At 35.3% G+C, this 20213-nt stretch overlaps 2 long non-coding RNA genes across 2 annotated transcripts; both read left to right on the forward strand.

The window, feature by feature from the left end:
* The first annotated feature begins 3128 nt into the window (after positions 1–3128).
* Positions 3129–18630, forward strand: LOC139899477 (uncharacterized). Its single transcript, XR_011777523.1, has 3 exons — positions 3129–3258; positions 3408–3527; positions 18360–18630. It is a non-coding gene; the product is annotated as an uncharacterized lncRNA (long non-coding RNA).
* Positions 18631–19535: 905 nt separating this feature from the next.
* LOC139899478 (uncharacterized) lies at positions 19536–20213 on the forward strand. The gene is made up of 3 exons (XR_011777524.1): positions 19536–19612; positions 19697–19771; positions 19967–20213. It is a non-coding gene; the product is annotated as an uncharacterized lncRNA (long non-coding RNA).

Raw genomic sequence — 20213 nt, forward strand, 5'->3', positions numbered from 1 at the left:
AGCTCAGTCCCTTTTGGAGTCTTTCTTGCCGACGGATTTTTAATATTAATATAATATATTAAATAATTATAAGAATTATTTAAATATTATATTATATTTATGTGCATAGTTGACTTGTAATTTTTAGTCTGTTGCGTCGAGCGTTGAGAGTTGACTCTGGTCCCGGTTCCGGATTTTCGAACGTCCTTGCGTACAATTTAATATCTTGTACTTTGCGTTTTGAATCTTGTACTCTTGTAATTTCGAGACGTTTCTTATCAATAATTGGAACCTCTTTGATTGTCTTTTGTACTTTTGAGCTTTTTGGTCGTTTGCGTCTTCAATTCGTCGAATCTGTCTTTTGTCTTCACCTTTTATTATTTAAACGAATATCACTTGTAAATAGAACAATTTCAACTAAAAGCTTGTCTTTCTTGAGGAATAATGCTATGAAATATATGTTCGTTTTTAGCATTATCAGGTACGAAAGAAATCTTCCGCTGTGCATTTGCTCATTTTAGGGATATTACTTGGAGTCATTCATGACATATTTCAAAAGACGTTGCATTCGAGTCATTGAGTTCATCAAGATTAATATTAAGTCAATTATAGTTAGATATATTATGAAATGGTATGCATGCCGTCAACTTTCGTTGTAAAGAAAGATTGTCTTTTAATATTGAATGCAATGTTTGTAAAATGTATCATATAGAGGTCAAATACCTCGCGATGTAATCAACTGTTGTAAATCGTTTATAATCGATATGGACTTCGTCCGGATGGATTAGGACGGGTCCTTTCAAGCTGATCCAATATTGGAAGGCTATACAGATGCGGATATGGCCGGAGATCCTGATAGTAGGAAATCTACTTCAGGATTCATTTACACTTTTGCAGGAGGAGCTGTTTCATGGCAGTCAAGACTACAGAAGTGTGTTGCATTATCCACAACTGAAGCAGAGTATATTGCTGCCGCAGAAGCTGGAAAAGAAATGTTGTGGTTAAAGCGGTATCTCCAAGAATTTGGAATCAAGCAAAGGGAGTACAAGGTATATTGTGACAGTCAGAGTGCTCTAGATTTGAGCAATAACTCCATGTACCATTCCCGTACAAAATATATTGATATTCGCTATCATTGGATACACGAGGTAATTGATCGACAACTGTTGAGACTAGTGAAGATCCATACAAAGGAGAATCCTGCGGATATGTTAACAAAGGTGGTGACTCGAGAGAAGTTGGACTTATGCAGAGACATAACTGAAATGTTCGTGGATTCGGCTGGAGGGGGAGAATTGAAAGTTTCCAGCCTACAATCTAGAAGCTCACATTCTAGATGTTCAAAGTAAGACATCTTTGAACAACTCATGAAGAAGAAGCAAACTTGAACACGATGACGGCCGCCAACTTCCGCCAACCTTCCTCGTTCACACCATTCACCGGCATAAATTTTTCCCTATAAATAGAGGTGCAAACCTCCATTGTAAATCATCCCAAAAATCGCTCAGAGAAGTGTAATCAAAACCTAGATAGAGTGTGTGAGTTTGAGAGTTTTTTGTAAGAGTTTTGTAATACTCTGTAAATCTATTCTTGTGAGTAATAGAATTGTTTTTCTCTCAAATTTGTATCTCCCAACGTTCAGGCGATCCTCTCTTCCTAACACCCACAACCGATGTGTGACAAAATACAAAAACTTCTAGATTTTGCATCAAACTAGCAACTTTGAGATTCGATATCTTATTCACCTTTAATTCGTTTTGGACACTCTTTAACTCATATTAAAGCCCTCTTCAAGGACTATAAAACTCACTAAATAATTACTATTATATGTTACTCGAACATATAATTATTTGTGTTCAAAGTTTAGTGAAAACACACGCTTTTCATCAAGTTTTTCCAACACTTATTTGCTCGGTAAATGGGCTTAAGGCTCCTTACAAAAATTGGCACGACATTACGGGTTTTTTTTATTCGATTTAAAATTAAAATTAAATCTTACTTTTGATAGCTTGTACCACATTCCTTTGCTAATTATTTCATTCAATATCATCATCTATAATTACCAAAATCAAACAAGGAAACGTGAATACAAAACGAAACCTCACAAGCCCGTTTAACGTGAAAAAGGTAAAAACTACCAGTGATAGGGTTTATTTTCTTCTTCTTTGGGCTCTAGCAGCAGGGAGGATTATTAAAATTACAGTAATCGGTAAGCTTAACTACTCTATCAATTGTAATACGTATAATTTTTTTCATTTGCTTACTTACATGGTTAATAAATTGTGTTGATTAATTGTTTGCTCTACGGTTAAATTAAGAGGGTTGGCTTTTTAATTTTTGTTTTTTGAATCGCTGCTGCTGCTGCTAATGTTGTTGTGAATAGTATCGATGAACCTAAAGAATACTTACTGAAACTAACTACATTTTATGGATTGTTATTTTTAAAAGTTCACATATATTTTATGGACTGTTATTCCTGCTGCGCGCACATATTAATTTTATCTTTTGGCTATATATGCAGCTACTAATAAATATAAATATATATAAAATATATAACCAAGCTAGACGTTGAATATCACAGGCTACTACAAAAATATGAAAGGTTCGTTATGCATGCACCTTAGCTTCTTATTGTGGTTGTGGATTAATTAACAATGAATGGGCGTCTGATTTGCAGATCTGAAAAAATGCCGCACAACTATCAACATGGGAACAAAACAAAAACCTATGAAAGGTACAGTATGATTCATGAATTTCCTTAATATCTTAGTATGTTCCAAGTGTATGTATCACCTGACCTGATAGTGGAGTTTACGTACACTGATCGATAATTTATGGCTTCTGGCAAGCTAGGCCTTGTGTTTATCACGGCCTGATGCAGCAGCAACATTTTTTTTTTTGTTAATTTGTTTGGTTGTTTGTTTCAGTATATTCAGATAAGAAGAAAATCAAGGGGGTAGACATAGATAAACAGGGTGTCCACTCTAAACAACAATATCAAGGTTGTCTATCTTACTTGCTGCACATCAACATTTTGTATTATGTAACAGATTTAGTATTGTACTAGTAGTTTTTTGAGTTATTTAAGAAGCTTTTTTAGGTCCTTAATTAGTTGCATAAGGTTTTGAGAGTATACATATATATATTTCAGGAGGTTATCTTGTTGATGAACCTGTGTTGGATAAAAACATTAACAAGTCTCCAAATGTCTACAAAGTTCCTTTGAAAGAAGAGGACCACAAAAGTTGGCTCGAGTTTAAGGAGCTCGCTAAGGAGATGGTGTGTACTAGAGTATATATATATATATATATATATATATATATATATATATATATATATATATATTAATTCATCATTCTTTAAAATTTTCACATACATACATACATAACAGTGACATCCTGTACTTCTGCTGTGTTCATTAATGACAGCCTATTGCTGATAGACTTACACCAATGTATTTTAGGGGATGGCCAATTAAAGTTGATCATCCTTTTGTAGCTGTTATACGCGATTTCACCATTGCAGCTTTCAATGAGGTCATCCAAATGGTATATTATTTCTTCCTAACATTTTTATCAGAATCTGATCCTATGTTTTTTTTTTTTTAAATCTCTCTACTGTTTTTTCTACAATATATATATATATATATATATATATATATATATATATATATATATATATATATATATATATATACACAACAACAACAACAACAACAATACCCAATCCCACGAATGTAGGGTATGGGGGAGGTGGAGTGTAGACAATCATTCCTTGTACCCTAGATTAGAAGGAAGTCACTACTCCACCCGCGGGTATAGAACCCGCGACTAGATAAGATCGTCCCTCCTTCTACTCGAGAGCCAAGAGATTGCTTCCCAAAGGACCTCCGGCCACAAAATGCTCATCAAAACGAAAAAGTGCTGGAATACGTACCTGTGAGAGTTATGTGCGCCTAGGCAGATGCAACCATACAAAGTATCCATAAAAGAAGACACATATAGCAGTGATGCACAACGGTATGACATAAAGCATGAATAATAAAAAGCGCAGAGATATGTAATATCAAGTAGACATACCAACAAGCAAAAAAAAAAACACAACCACACATACATACACACACATATATATAAATGTATATATGGATCTATATACCTAGGTACATATACATACATACGTATATACATGCACCTAGATACATAGAAACATATACAGCTACAAAAATATACATGAGTACCTATATATAACCTAAAAACATACACATAGATACCGAGGCCTATACACGTATACATATAAACACAGGTGCAAAAACCTATACGTAGATACATATACTGACCATCGAATAACCTGTAAATACAACGGGAAAATATGAAAACAATAATGCAATGTATAACTATACAGCCTAAATCCAACTAAAAGAAATATTACTACACCTTGAAAAAAAAAAATTAATAAGTAAATTACTCAATTATTCTAATTCTACTCCTCCACAGGCTCCTATCAGAAGTCATGTCCTCCGTCAGTAGAAGCTCTTTCATGTCAAGCTTCAATCTATCCTCCAACCTACGTTTGGGTCTACCCCTTCTCCTTACGCCTCCAACAACGAGGGTCTCGACTCTCCTAACCGGGGCTAAAAGTGGGCACCTCATAACATGCCCAAACCATCTAAGACGTCCTTCCCTCAGCTTGTTTGTTATGTTCCCAACTTCCAAGTTCTCCCTAAAAACTCCATTTGGTATCATATCTAGCATGGTCTTACCACACGTCCACCTAAGCATCCTCATTTCTGCCACCTCCATCCTCTTCTCCCGGGCTTTCGTCATAGGCCAACACTCTGATCCGTACAACATGGCAGGTCTGATTGCCACCTTGAAGAATTTCCCTTTCAGTTTAAGGGGTACCTTCTTGTCGCACAACACCCCTTTTGCTTCCCTCCACTTCAACCATTCTATTCGTATACGATGTGTCACATCCTCATCTATCCTTCCTGATTTCTGAAGCATTGAGCCTAAATATCTAAAGGACTCTTGTGGAGGTAAAATCTGATCCCCGATTCGGACATCCACTATATCCTCTTGTTCTTCTTCGCTCATCTTGATATCACATCTAAGGTACTCCGATTTAAGTCTGCTAATCCGTAGGCCATTTGATTCTAGGGCGATCCTCCATTGCTCTAGCCTTCTGTTAAGCTCATCCTGGGAATCCGAAACTAATACTATATCGTCGGCGAATATTAGGCACCATGGGATGTTATCTTGCATCCTTTTAGTCAGTTCGTCTAGGATCAAAGCGAAAAGATATGGGCTAAGGGCCGATCCTTGATGTAAACCTACCTCTACAGGGAAAAACTCGGTGTTTCCTACTGTCGTACGTTCACGAGTCTTCGCTCCCTCGTACATATCTCTAATAGTTCTTATATATCTACTTGGGACACCCCTAGTATTAAGAGTCTTCCAAATCACACAGTCATAAGCCTTTTCCAAGTCTAAGAACGCCATGTGTAGGTTCTTTTGTTTTTCTCTATACTTCTCCATAAGGCTTCTAACGATGTGAATTGCCTCCATCGACGAGCGTCCTGGCATGAAACCGAATTGGTTCTCTGAAACCTTAGTCTCGCGTCGGAGCCTCTTCTTAATCACTCTCTCCCAAAGCTTCATAGTATGTGTAACAACCCGAGTTTTTTGTTAAAACTTCCGTTAAATACTTGACGATCGTTAGTTAAATCATACAATTTTCATACGCCAATTTTTTTTTTCCAGAATAGTTAACAGTGGCTACTTGAAACTTTTTCGTATTTAAAGTAATGAAATGCGTACTTAATCCTTAGTGGATTACTTGAATTAATATGTTATATTAATTAGTAAACTTAATTCGATTGACGAATTAAACTAGAAACGATACGATTAAAGTTAATCGCCTAGAAAACTTTTCAGTTAACGGAACTCAGAAAAACGATAGAATAATTATTCTTAATAATTATTGAACTTATGAAAGAAATTTAATTTATTATTTACTTAATGAATTAAACACGGTGATTTTGTTTCAACGACTAGTTAACGTTCCGGAGATTCGGTACGGTTAATGGCACTCGAAACGAACCACGCGCGAACCAGCTTTTACACAAAACGAGCCCGAGACCCGAGCCCGAGGTCACATGGCCATGATCTCATACCTCATCATCCTTGGTCCCATGAGTAGTCAATGCATGTTGACTATTAGTTTTAGGCTCATGCATGTTGACTATTAGTTTTAAGCCCATGTTTGTTGACTTTTAGTTTTTAAACACTAAATGACTAACTAGATAATTGTCCAAACAATTATTACACCCTCATTCTATCATACATCCACAAGAGTGCAGCTTATTCCTCCTCCCTCTCTTCTTCTTCACATCAAACACACACACATAAATCAACCATCAAACTTGCTTGTTTGCTCTTACTCGTGTGATCAATCTTGCTCCGATCGTCGCTCTCTACGCGCTAGTATAAGTAATTTTGTGATCAAAGGTATAATTAGCTAAATCCTAATCTCTAAAATCAGATTGTTATTAAGGTTTCATGGATTAGGTTGTCTATTGCTCAAGTCTTGATGTTTGATGAATACTAGATGCGATAAATTGCTCGTCTTGATTGTTTTATGCGAAAACCGAATTTGTATTTGATGTGTACAGTAATTTTAATTTTTCAATTGTATGATATTATATTATAATTAGATTCCTTGCGAAAAACTATTGATTTTAGGCTTTGAATTCGCTTGATTTCATTTTCGGATGATCAAGTTATGGCCAATTGAAATTAACGTTGTGTTTTTGTGATTGATCAGAAATCTGGGTTTGATAGACCACAAATTGGATTGTGAAATTTATACCATTGGATAGGTAATTTAAAAACACTCAGTTTACACTAGGATATCATGTCGTTTGCTTATGTAAAACCCGAGATATGCTTGAATTAGTGTAAAAGTAGTTTTATACAGCACTTGCATGAAAACGACCTTGTATGATAAAATGTGTTAGCGTCTGTGATTAAACCTTTGCATATTTGAAATCTAAACAAAAAGTACTTCATCTTTAATGTAGATATCATAGGCTAATTGCATCTAGATCTTCGGCTAATCGCGTGCGAATGTGACTAGCGAAACTAGAATCGAATCTGTAATTTGCTCTCTGTTTTATACTTTGTAGATTGTGTTTATTGAATGAGCATGTAAGCTTCTGGAATATGAATTTTAACATGATATGTGACTTATTGTTAGTTTATTTCAATCTCTGGAACCTTATGCATTGGGCACAATAGGGCCATACTTTATGTAAATTCTGATTTGAGCTGAAAAACTGAATGTTCAATTTGCATGAATAAACTGTACAAATTGTCTAAACCAAAATTGCTCGATTTTTGATATGTGTTAGTTTAACTTGTTTTTGAACTATGGCCACTGGTCTTGTATCGATTGCATGTTCCTAACTCCGGTTATAGCTAAAACCAAATTAGTGCGCGGTCAGAAACTGACTTGGTGAACCCCAAATGTACCCCTTCTGATTCCTGACTTTTAATTATCGTATGAGACCCTGGCCGGACTTTTTGGAATCGATTTTGAGTATACTTATGATCTGGAGTTTTCCATGTTTACTTGAATTTTTTACTATGAGATAATATGCTAAGTTTGCTACATGTACATGAACTTTGTGCACAACGATAAACTGAAATTGTGAAATTGACCAATTATGATCTAAAACGTGTTGTTTGACTTAGGTTTGATATGTTGACCAACATTTGACATGAACCTACTGATGTTGACTTTAGTTGAATACTTTGACCAATTTTGACTTTCGGTTTGACTTCAGTTGACTTTGTTTGACTTGCATGAATTAGTTGACTGTATGTTGACTTCTACTTTGAAACACGTCGATTCGAGCAATAAGACAACTTATACTATGAAACCACACTTTTTTAAGACATATTTATTTACCAACCTAAATACATATACTTAGGTTGCATTACTCGGCTATAAACCGTACAAGTAAATTGTCCACTTTTCAATCCGAGCTTTATTCAAAGGTGAGTCTACAGTCCCACTTTTTACATGTTTTCAGGGTTGAGAATACACGCTGTTGTTACTTACATTTTTACAAATGCTTTTGTATTGACACGAGTACTATATATGCATATTGAGTTTGTTCACAAAGCCTCTAGCTTGAATACTTTTAATACCATCGGTGTAAGCACAATTTAGATGGACGGATCCGTTAGGTTGACAACCTCACCCGCTATAAAAACTGTGGTGCATTTATTTTGAACATAATACATTCGTACAAGTGTATAACATTTTTATGAGGTAAAGGCAGGTATAGTGGATTATATACTTGGGTCATTGCTAGTATTCAGGTGCTCATAGATTATGCAAACGTTTCGCAACTTGGAGTTGTACTTGTAAAATCTCGTGGTCAAGGAAACTAAACTATATTTCTGATAACTATTTTTCAGAAACTATACAACATTATTTAAAACTGTGGTTTACGAACAAATGAGATAAAACTTGACATGGTAGTGTCAACAAACTTTTGAAATGGGACACGGAGTTGTCTAACTTTTAATATTGAACCTTGGTGGTCTTTCACAAATAACCGTTTTCGAAATGTATTTCTTAAACATACTGTATTGTTTACCTAAAACCTGTAGATTCACTCAACATTGTTGTTGATCCGTTTTGCGTGTTTTATTCTCAGGTATTAATTGCTTCCGCTGTAGAATATTGCTGTTACGTAGAAGTCAATCCAAGCACTGGGACCAGAGTTAACATTCTGTTAAAGGAATTTTTGACGGGGTGTTAAAGATGGTATCAGAGCTGGTTTAACCTTAGCTGTAAAGGTAGTTATCGTTACGCGATCCGGTTGTCATGCCGGGCACCTGAACGGACTATGCTTTTTGGCGGGTTAATCGTAGAGGGGGTTCTCACAGTGTTACCTGTGACGAAGCATTGGCTCTTACCCCTTGCGATCCCTTTGGAGGAGGGTTGGCCGGCTTGGCAGAGATGCGGGCTGTAAAATCTGTGTCTGAGGTACGCTCAGTGGTCACCCTGTCCGCAGGAAAGGCACTGGGTGGGTATTTACCCCATCTTTAATGGTATTAAATATGTATCAGAGCTTTGGCTATAGGGAACTAGGATACGTTAGTGTGTCTAATCGTAGGGTGCATTAGTGAAGTCTAGTCTATAGCCGTGTGTCTTGGATGACTTTTATACACCATACATGCACTATTTGCTTCACAATACGACATGTAGGGCTACACATTACATCACGTACATATACACCCTATACCCATATGATATGGACTTGAACTAAACGTTATACTACGAATCACATACGTACACGATACGCGAGATTTAACTAAATTAAGTTGATTACGCCATATTGAACTTATGGAGTTATGTCGAATGGAAATGTGAGATAGCGTAATGTAGTGACCGGGATTACATTACGGTAACTCATATAGAAGTTCCGACATCACAAAATAAGGAATTGGGAGCGAGTCAAGTAGGTTACTTGGATAAATACCGTTTAGAACATAAACCGTTTAATTTCAAATATGAGTAGAAATTTACACCGTACGATTTAATTGTTATTATAACCTATAAGGAGCGTGTAATCACGTCACAATTCGTCACTACCCGACACTGTCCGTCACCCCTGATTTCTACTTGGCACTACGAAGACACTACCTGGACATACTCATCATCTTATACCACTACTCCTTGCTATTTATCGTTGGTTACTACTACTCAACGCCGCCTCTCACCACTAGTCGCGACTGATCACTACTTCTCACTGCTTATCATTTTTGATCCACCGACATCTTACTGCAATTATTGTACCAATTACATATAGGCTAATCATGTCGCTATCATACTTATTATATTAGATTTTGTCTGATATATTTCCTAAATTTCCTCCGTAAATTACGGAAATCTTTTTGCTATATACACGTATTCAAGGAGACAAACATAGCATCCAACACTCAATTCATATCAAACCCTATTCCAAACACATAATATGGATTTCTCATCTGATTCCTCGAGCTCCATGGACAGTGTAACCGGAACGAACAAACCTATTAGCCATCATCTTTTCTGGATGAATTGGGGGTGGGTTCGTAGTCGACTTAATCAATGGAGGCGAGAAGAAGGCGATCCCTTCCACCAACCGAATTCACCTCTTGGTGAAGAACCTGAAGCACTTACCGGCGAACCGATCCGGAACACCATTTTCACCCTCATTTCCAGGATATCCAGCCACGAATATCTAATATCCAGAATTCTAGATCTTATTCATCCACTTGTCCGAACCGCCAATCATCCCGAAATAGTAGAAGAAGTCAACGAGCTTCGCGCTCGAGTAGTGGCTCTGGAGAATATGGTGCGAAATCTAAGAGCATCAGCAGCATAGCCGGCACCACCAGTACCATCAACATCACCACCAACAACATCAGCTTCACCAACAACAACATCCGCATCCCACACCTCAACATCACACTCGGTACTTCGGATATCAACATCATACACCCCATAGATACCAAGGAATATTAGTAATTGTGAGTTAAGATGTATTGACTCATTCTTCCTGGAAAAAAAAATTATATATGTATACTTTATATATATATGGTTTGGAACAATAATAAATCTTTTCGTACTAAACTATTACGTGTGAATCTTAACTAGTATGTACTACTTGGTTAAATCATATCACTAATATGCTATGATGTACATCCTTCGTTAATGACTTAACAATCATTAATCACTGCTTCAGCACAATAAACTCCATTTCATAATAAACTAAGTGTATTATTCAAATACATGTTTGATTTTTCACTTCTATTTTCGATGTACTCGAAACTTTCTAGAAAACATTATTCGTGCCTTGTAAATTTCACAAGAACTTCACGAGCATCAATATCATATACCGAGGTATATCAATAAACAATGAACGATGAAGTATGGATTCATAACTTCATTAGCGAAATATTTTGCGACAATTATGAAATCTCTAAGGTTTTGGAGATTATCTTCAACCGTAAATCAAATGAGTTTAATATTATATTAACTCATTAAATCCATGATTACATCTGAAGAATATATACGAATATAGATCTTCATAAAGATTGTAATTAAAAACTCTTCTGTACAAACTGTAAATTGTAAAAATATTTAACGGGTAGGTAAAACCCGAGAAATATTTATATCTCACATTAATATGTTACATTATACATTCTTCAAATTCTGATTCAGTAATCAGTAACTATACTAATTACACTCACAAGATATGTGTATCCGTTCACTAAAGAACAACTACTACATATTTTGATTTTGACGTATCGGAATCTAAGTAAAGCTTTAGCAAGTGTTATCTTCCTAAATATCACTACATTCATGAATTATATTCATTTGTATTCTATGATGAATTATCACATCAAACCATCGAAATTATCATTCATTACTTTTGAAATCAACAACGCCTATTCGTCAACCATTAGATCTGTTAACGATTACAATCAGCGTTTAATCATCTAAAAATAAAATCTCTTGAAACCATCTCGGATTGATAACCAACGATTCAGATTCGTTAACCTTGAGAATGCTGACGAAGCAGCAAAAGATATAGATGGTCTTAATGGCCAAAAGTTTGATGATAAAGAATAACGTATTGAAAAAGGCTCAGATTTGAAACTGAAAAACGGATTGAGCTAACCATGAAGAGACCAAGGACAAATACAAGGACCAAACCCTATATTCAAATAATCCAGGTAATTCTGGATCTGATGACATCTTTAGAGAATATCTTGCTCCGAAGTCATGCTGAATTTCTAATGGAAGATGATGATTCACAGACCTTACAATCATCATGAACCATGTTACATAACTCTTTCATTCTATTTAACTTCTAAACATATCAAGGAAATATATTTCTTGATGATTCGGTCTTTTTCGGATATTCTGGTAATTTGACAAATCAAATTGTGCTATTACCTTTCCTTTCTACTTTGTATATTATGATCATTCGAAACTCCATACCTACGAATTCTGGACCATTACTTGCTTGATTTAAAGTCGAGAAGAGAAAACAAGGTGAAAACATATACTATGACGATGAACAGCGAATGTTTCTGCATTATCACCAGCCATTGATCCGTATTATTTGACCATGTATAGAAGAACAAGTTGAATATCTTCTTGGATAAAAATCATGAGTCTTCGAAAAATAGGTCAGAATATAAAAGACAACAAACATGGAAGATCATAAACCATTTATATCAATAAGTATTGAAAAACAGAGGAGTGGTAGAATTAAAAATACTGTCACCCCTAGAGCATTATAGAAGAACAGAGATTCTTCTGGTGGTAGACTAAAAAGAAGAATGACTGTATACACAGTTAAAATAGTAACGAAAATCAAGAGCGGATGAAGCATCTTCACAAAATTTTCGAAAATAGAATTTTGAAAGTAAGAAGATTGAGGTTGAGAAAATAAGGACGCAGAGATGATTAATTTATATCAAAACTTTTTACCATAGCAACGCGTCAGCCGATTAAGATAATCGTATTAAATCAAAAAGAAAAGGATTCTAATTTCCTTAATTACCAGATCCAAATCTCACAGATTTCAAACGATTATATTCAAATCCCTTAAATTTAGGAGATTCAATGGTGATTACATCGAAAAGTCAAGGCGGACAACTATTACTTCAATACATCCGTTAGTGACATATTCAGTCGTATTTTTACACGTAACCGAATCATTTCATTCATATTCTTGATGATAAGAAATTCTATACACTTAACTCATATTCATTACGAAACCGAACGGACCTTAGAAGTCCATCCGTATAGAGATCTCGAAAGATTATTTAATCTTATCATATTATTTGACGAAACACTCGTATAAGACCAAATTCTATTATTAAAAGAATGTATGAAGGCTTACGTCTGGAAAGACAAACTATTCAAGCCAAGTATAAACTTTATTTGCAAACTTAGTTATAGAATTCAAGCTCACGTTGAAACGTGGATTTCTAATGATACGAAAATATTTTATTTTCATCAATAACTGCCATCATCCAAATTTCGGGACAAAATTTTCAATAACAGGTGGGTAATGTAACAACCCGAATTTTTTCGTTAAAACTTCCGTTAAATACTTGACGATCGTTAGTTAAATCATACAATTTTCATACGCCAATTTTTTTTTCCAGAATAGTTAACAGTGGCTACTTGAAACTTTTTCGTATTTAAAGTAATGAAATGCGTACTTAATCCTTAGTGGATTACTTGAATTAATATGTTATATTAATTAGTGAACTTAATTCGGTTGACGAATTAAACTAGAAACGATACGATTAAAGTTAATCGCCTAGAAAACTTTTCAGTTAACGGAACTCAGAAAAACGATAGAATAATTATTCTTAATAATTATTGAACTTATGAAAGAAATTTAATTTATTATTTACTTAATGAATTAAACACGGTGATTTTGTTTCAACGACTAGTTAACGTTCCGGAGATTCGGTACGGTTAATGGCACTCGAAACGAACCACGCGCGAACCAGCTTTTACACAAAACGAGCCCGAGACCCGAGCCCGAGGTCACATGGCCATGACCTCATACCTCATCATCCTTGATCCCATGAGTAGCCAATGCATGTTGACTATTAGTTTTAGGCTCATGCATGTTGACTATTAGTTTTAAGCCCATGTTTGTTGACTTTTAGTTTTTAAACACTAAATGACTAACTAGATAATTGTCCAAACAATTATTACACCCTCATTCTATCATACATCCACAAGAGTGCAGCTTATTCCTCCTCCCTCTCTTCTTCTTCACATCAAACACACACACATAAATCAACCATCAAACTTGCTTGTTTGCTCTTACTCGTGTGATCAATCTTGCTCCGATCGTCGTTCTCTACGCGCTAGTATAAGTAATTTTGTGATCAAAGGTATAATTAGCTAAATCCTAATCTCTAAAATCAGATTGTTATTAAGGTTTCATGGATTAGGTTGTCTATTGCTCAAGTCTTGATGTTTGATGAATACTAGATGCGATAAATTGCTCGTCTTGATTGTTTTATGCGAAAACCGAATTTGTATTTGATGTGTACAGTAATTTTAATTTTTTAATTGTATGATATTATATTATAATTAGATTCCTTGCGAAAAACTATTGATTTTAGGCTTTGAATTCGCTTGATTTCATTTCCGGATGATCAAGTTATGGCCAATTGAAATTAACGTTGTGTTTTTGTGATTGATCAGAAATCTGGGTTTGATAGACCACAAATTGGATTGTGAAATTTATACCATTGGATAGGTAATTTAAAAACACTCAATTTACACTAGGATATCATGTCGTTTGCTTATGTAAAACCCGAGATATGCTTGAATTAGTGTAAAAGTAGTTTTATACAGCACTTGCATGAAAACGACCTTGTATGATAAAATGTGTTAGCTTCTGTGATTAAACCTTTGCATATTTGAAATCTACACAAAAAGTACTTCATCTTTAATGTAGATATCATAGGCTAATTGTATCTAGATCTTCGGCTAATCGCGTGCGAATGTGACTAGCGAAACTAGAATCGAATCTGTAATTTGCTCTCTGTTTTATACTCTGTAGATTGTGTTTATTCAATGAGCATGTAAGCTTCTGGAATATGAATTTTAACATGATATGTGACTTATTTTTAGTTTATGTCAATCTCTGAAACCTTATGCATTGGGCACAATAGGGCCATACTTTATGTAAATTCTGATTTGAGCTGAAAAACTGAATGTTCAATTTGCATGAATAAACTGTACAAATTGGCTAAACCAAAATTGCTCGATTTTTGATATGTGTTAGTTTAACTTGTTTTTGAACTATGGCCACTGGTCTTGTATCGATTGCATGTTCCTAACTCCGGTTATAGCTAAAAATAAATTAGTGCGCGGTCAGAAACTGACTTGGTGAACCCCAAATGTACCCCTTCTGATTCCTGACTTTTAATTATCGTATGAGACCCTGGCCGGACTTTTTGGAATCGATTTTGAGTATACTTATGATCTGGAGTTTTCCATGTTTACTTGAATTTTGTACTATGAGATAATATGCTAAGTTTGCTACATGTACATGAACTTTGTGCACAACGATAAACTGAAATTGTGAAATTGACCAATTATGATCTAAAACGTGTTGTTTGACTTAGGTTTGATATGTTGACCAACATTTGACATGAACCTACTGATGTTGACTTTAGTTGACTACTTTGACCAATTTTGACTTTCGGTTTGACTTTAGTTGACTTTGTTTGACTTGCATGAATTAGTTGACTGTATGTTGACTTCTACTTTGAAACGCGTCGATTCGAGCAATAAGACAACTTATACTATGAAACCACACTTTTTTAAGACATATTTATTGACCAACCTAAATACATATACTTAGGTTGCATTACTCGGCTATAAACCGTACAAGTAAATTGTCCACTTTTCAATCCGAGCTTTATTCAAAGGTGAGTCTACAGTCCCACTTTTTACATATTTTCAGGGATGAGAATACACGCTGTTGTTACTTACATTTTTACAAATGCTTTTGTATTGACACGAGTACTATATATGCATATTGAGTTTGTTCACAAAGCCTCTAGCTTGAATACTTTTAATACCATCGGTGTAAGCACAATTTAGATGGACGGATCCGTTAGGTTGACAACCTCACCCGCTATAAAAACTGTGGTGCATTTATTTTGAACATAATATATTCGTACAAGTGTATAACATTTTTATGAGGTAAAGGCAGGTATAGTGGATTCTATACTTGGGTCATTGTTAGTATTCAGGTGCTCATAGATTATGCAAACGTTTCGCAACTTGGAGTTGTACTTGTAAAATCTCGTGGTCAAGGAAACTAAACTATATTTCTGATAACTATTTTTCAGAAACTATACAACATTATTTAAAACTGTGGTTTACGAACAAATGAGATAAAACTTGACATGGTAGTGTCAACAAACTTTTGAAATGGGACACGGAGTTGTCTAACTTTTAATATTGAACCTTGGTGGTCTTCCACTAATAACCGTTTTCGAAATGTATTTCTTAAACATACTGTATTGTTTACCTAAAACCTGTAGATTCACTCAACATTGTTGTTGATCCGTTTTGCGTGTTTTATTCTCAGGTATTAATTGCTTCCGCTGTAGAATATTGCTGTTACGTAGAAGTCAATCCAAGCACTGGGACCAGAGTTAACATTCCGTTAAAGGGATTTTTGACGGGGTGTTAAAGTATGACTAAGTAACTTTATGCCTCTGTAATTACTACATATTTGCGCATCTCCCTTATTCTTGTAAATGGGAATAACCTCACTGAGTCTCCATTCTAAAGGCATCTTTGCGCTTCTAAACGTCGTGTTGAAAAGGTTTGTCAACCATCTAACCCCATCGCCTCCTAGGCACTTCCACGCCTCAATCAGAATTTGGTCTGGTCCTACTGCTTTGTTTCTCCCCATCTTTCGTAGGGCCGATCTAACTTCCTCTTAGTTAATCCTCGTGCAGAAACAGTTGTTTTGATACTCACGAACCTCGTGGAGTTCCCCGTTCTGCTCGGGTCTTTCCCTACCGAAAAGGGATGCAAAATACTCTTCCCATCTTTTCCTAATAAGGTCTTCTCTCACTATAGTTTGACCCTCATCATCCTTGATATATTTGACGTTAACTAAGTCCCTGCTTCTTCGCTCCCTAGCTTTAGCTATCCTATATATGTCATTAGCTCCCTCTTTAGAGTCTAGTTTCCGATATAAATCTTCATATGCTTTGTCTTTTGCAATTGCTACGACCTTTTTTGCCTCTCTTTTAACTTCTCTATATCTTTCTTCTAGCATAGTTATCTCTGCAGGTGTCCCTTCTCCAAAAGTAATGAGCTCCCTAAACCTCGTCTGCTTTAAAAAGACTTTCGTTTGGACATCGCCGCTAAGCCACCACGATTCTCTACTACTCTTATGGGCTCTAGATGTCCCTATTGCTACCCCTAAGGCCTCTTTTGCCACATCTCTGATAGTGGACGCCAAGCGGTTCCATATCCGGTCTACATCAGTAGGGAGTACGTTATCCCCTTCTACACTCAATCTATCAGCAACAGTCGTTCTAAACGTCTCCGCGTTCGCTCCATGTAAGTTCTTCCAATATATATATATATATATATATATATATATATATATATATAGGGGCAGGATCAATGGGGAAGTAACCAAGCGGGGGGAAGCAAAAAATTTTTTTTTTTTCGTTTTTTTTAGAATTTTTTTTTCCGGCATCAAGATCACACAAAAATATGAACATTTAGAAGAGACACTTTGTGATGAATGTTATTAATTAAGCGGGAAAACGATCGATAAAAATAAGATTCAAGATAATATTGTTCGTGAAGAATATGAACGTTTTTTTTTCATGTTTTTGTGAAGTAAAATTTAGCTCGATTTAGAGTTTAGGGTTTAGTGTTTAGGGTTTGGTGTTTTGGGTTTATGGAATAAACCCAAAACACCAAACCCTAAACCCTAAACTCTAAACCGTTCGTGTTAAAAACTCAATTTAAATCCTAAACCCTAAACCCTAATATATATATAGTGGTAGGATTAAGAAGGAAGTAACCATTCGGGGGGGAAGCAAAAACTTTTTTTTTTTTTTTCGTTTTTTGAAAAAACTTTGTTCACGAACATTATAGATGAGATGAAAATATGAACATTTAGTAGAGACACTTTGTGATAAATGTTTTTATTTTGGCGGAAAAACGCTCGAAGAAGTAATATATAACAATTATCGTGTTTTTCGAGCGTATTTTGAGGTTTTAGCTATTGGGGTTTAGATATTAGGGTTTAGATATTATGGTTTAGATATTAGGGTTTAGAAATTTAGGGTTTAGGGTTTAGATTTAGGATTTAGATTGAGTTTTTAACACGAACGGTTTAGAGTTTAGGGTTTGGTGTTTTGGGTTTATGGAATAAACCCAAAACACCAAACCCTAAACTGGGCTAAATTTTACTTCACAAAACATGAAGAAAAAAAACGTTCATATTCTTCACGAACAATATTATCTTGAATGTTATTTTTGTCGATCGTTTTCCCGCCTAAATAATAACATTCATCACAAAGTGTCTCTTATAAATGTTCATATTTTTGTGTGATCTTGATGCCGGGAAAAAAAAAATTCAAAAAAAAACGAATTTTTTTTTTTTGCCTCCCCCGCTTCCCCCCAATTGGTTACTTCCCCATTGATCCTGCCCCAATATATATATATATATATATATATATATATATATATATATATATATATATATATATAATCAATCTTTGTTGCAGTACGTTAAGAAGAACCGGGAAAACAACAGCATGTCTCATCCTGAGGTTATGAAGTGCACATTCATAAATAGGGACGATCACTATTTCTTCTACATGGAGATGGAAGCAATTGAAGAAGGGATTTTGGGGGTGTACCATATCGCAGTTGCATGTGATTATAATAATGGTACCACAACCTTGCTCCAAAAAATACTTGTCGACACTACCCCAACTGGTAAGATAGCAACGCTGTTGCCTCGCCTGAATAGCCTCAAATCCGATTACAAAACATTCATAGGTTAGTAGGTCACTACTGTACTTCATTATTAATTAATTAAGTACTTTATATCCTAATATATAGTAAGTCAATTGAACTGAATGGAATGAATTATTTTTGACAAGAATAACTTGTATCTGTCACTTTGTGTATCCAGCTGTGAAGAAAGAAATAGAGATCAAACTGGAGAGGTTAAATGATTCCATGATCAAAGGTTTTTATTTACTCCTCCTTTTGAAATTTTACAATTTCAGCTATATCATATCATGCTTGCTTGCTTGCTACATACATATTTTGCTAACCTGTGATTTTATTAACTGAATTACAAAATCTATCACCTCTACCATGTTATTGATAATCATTCAGAAATAGGTTTATAAGAGGAGGTTGGTTTTTGTACCTCCTATTTTTATCTCAACATTTTATCTTATGTTTGTCGTTGTGCAGGTAAGGTTAATGCGAAAGTAGCAGCACCCAAGTTGATTCACCTCAAGAAAAAGTACACAGCTATAAGAGGTTCCTTTTAATACTTCTTATCCATAATCAAATATTGCACCAACATTTTATTTTATTTAAAAGCAAACCAGATGTGAAGTGGAGCCACATTTGTCCGGGCAATTGGGTTCAATGGATCCCCACTCGACAACATATCTTCTTATAGTCTTTAGTATAGTTCATAAGATTAATAATTTACATAAGTTCTCCCCCAGTTATCCTTTGACCCTTTCCATGGCCACCCCTGGACATGCTTCTAGCAAGGTTTGACATAATTGCATATATTTATTGACATAATTGTTCCGATAAAGACGATATTAGGACCCCAACTACTAGCCTATCTTGGAATGGTTTGTCTGTCTACACACACACACACCCCCCAATTCTTACTTAGTAAAGTGTTACATTGTGGCCGTTTACACAATAGGTAAATGCTATCTGCTTTATCGTGAGATTGAGTCGCAAATACCAAAAGGTTGGAGCAAAAGGAGTGCTCCAAGAGGTAATTAACACAACACTTTTCTGTTTCGGAAACATGTACATGCATAGCCGGGGTGTTTAAATACTATCCTCAATCTATTTACAGACATAGTTGATGATGGTCCGTATAGAGGTTTGATAAAGAAAAGACATGGTTACGACTACTATGTTTGCTCGCCAGGTTAGCTTCTTTTAACATAAATATACTTACGTATTAACCTAGTGATCTCTTATATAAGTATACCTGGCAAACGGGTGGTTTGGTTGGTTTGGTTTGGGTAACAGTTGAAAACGGTTTTGGGTCGAAACGGGCCAAAATTTCAAACGGGTCCTGGTTGGGTCCGCTTATATATATCTTTTAATTTCTACTTGTCAGGATTTTCGATCTACCAATATATTGGGTGAATGCTTGTGGCGGGTCTCCTCGAAGAAATTGGCAAGACATAAGATCTATGCGAGTAGAATTGATATATGATCTGCTGCTTCTTGTGGTGATGACTGATGACTTTCTAATAATATTTAGTATTTATATTTATATTTATGTTTATTAAATCTGATTTAATCGTTTTAAAATGTTCAATGGTTGAGTAGCAACAATCACATAAAGATTGCTTGCTTACTCT

The sequence above is a fragment of the Rutidosis leptorrhynchoides genome, chromosome 3, assembly GCF_046630445.1.
Source record: "Rutidosis leptorrhynchoides isolate AG116_Rl617_1_P2 chromosome 3, CSIRO_AGI_Rlap_v1, whole genome shotgun sequence".
Classification (NCBI taxonomy): domain Eukaryota; kingdom Viridiplantae; phylum Streptophyta; class Magnoliopsida; order Asterales; family Asteraceae; genus Rutidosis; species Rutidosis leptorrhynchoides.